The sequence below is a fragment of the Portunus trituberculatus genome, chromosome 50 (assembly GCF_017591435.1).
Source record: "Portunus trituberculatus isolate SZX2019 chromosome 50, ASM1759143v1, whole genome shotgun sequence".
Lineage (NCBI taxonomy): Eukaryota > Metazoa > Arthropoda > Malacostraca > Decapoda > Portunidae > Portunus > Portunus trituberculatus.
In genome coordinates this window covers 27,221,976-27,223,451 of record NC_059304.1, presented here as the reverse complement: position 1 = coordinate 27,223,451, position 1,476 = coordinate 27,221,976, and positions in this window count along the sequence as shown.

The window sequence follows — 1,476 nt, the reverse complement described above, 5'->3', positions numbered from 1 at the left end:
TGTTTGCAAAAGTTTGACATTTTTTTCGTTAATTCATTTACAGATATGTTTCTGTTAGAATTACTGTATTCCAGTATTTTCATACAGGATTTTACCCAATTCTTTTTTTAGGAATTGGTCAGCAATAATTGCTGTAGCTACATATATAAACCTGTAAACAACTCTTTAAAAGTATTAGAATATCCTTATGAATATTATTGCTGGCCAGTTCTTTAAGAAATACCATTTTTAGACATAAAATGTATTTTTTCACTTACCTGTTTCTTATATATTAGCATTTACATTGCTCCCTATTACCCAGCCATCTATTCCACATTCAAAACTTTCGTCGTATTCCACCCTGGTAACCCGTGGCAACTTACGGCAACACCGTCTCTATCAGCCAGCCACGTCATTCTTTCTTGAAGCATTGGCAAGTAGTGGGGAGGATGGGTGGGTATGTATTTAAGAAGCAGGTAAGTGAAAAAATACATTTTATGTCTAAAAATGGTATTTGTTTCACATATAACCTGCTTCTTATATATTAGCAGATTTCCACATTATAGGAGGGGGGTCATGCCATAAGGGTGGAATACGCCGATGGGTGAAAGGGTCCACAAAAAGACACTCTGGTCTCACCTATGAGGGTTGGAGACTGGAGAGTGAGAAGGAGACCATGACCAGGCAGTGGTAGGGACTTCTGGTCTCCTTTCTAAGTCTTGGAAGAGTCCATTAGTGAGGTAGTGGTCCCACCAAATCCCCAGCAGCAATTACCGGGCCAAGGGCAGAGACATCTCCTTCCTGCCGTTGGATGTCACGGAGATAGTAGTCCACAAAGACTGAGTGGGTCTTCCAACAGGCTGCTTCTAAGATAGATGCCACAGAACTGTTCTTCCAGAGAAGCATGGAAGTGGCAATTCCTCTTATATCGTGTGCCCGTACCTTGAACAAGAGGCCGAGTTCCTCGGGAAAAGACTCATGAGCCGTCTTGATTGTATCCCGTAGGAAGAAAGAAATAGCAGCTTTAGACATTCGCCTCGCAGGGTCTCTCAAAGACACAAAGAGACTTCGAGGCCGAGAAGCGGAAGCTGTTGCAGCAAGGTAACGTCGTACAGCTCGCACTGGACATAGGAGACGTTCCTCATCCTCTCTTCCCACCACTGAAGAGAGACTTCGAAGAGAGAACTCTCTAGGAACGGGATTAAGAGGGGTTTCTGTCTTAGCTATGAATTCAGGAAAATATGACAGGATAAGATCCTCTCCTCTTGAGGCTATGACCTGAGAAAGGGCATGAAGCTCTCCAACCCTCTTAGCCGTAGCCAGGGCCACCAAAAAAGAGGGTCTTCTTAGTCAGATCCCGTAATGAGGCTTGGTGAAGTGGCTCAAATGGAGGACATGTCAGAGCCTTAAGGACCACGTCTACATTCCATGAAGGAGCCCTACAAGGTGGGCGTTGGACTTGCCTTGAACAAGTCTTTATGACCTCGCGGAGAACTG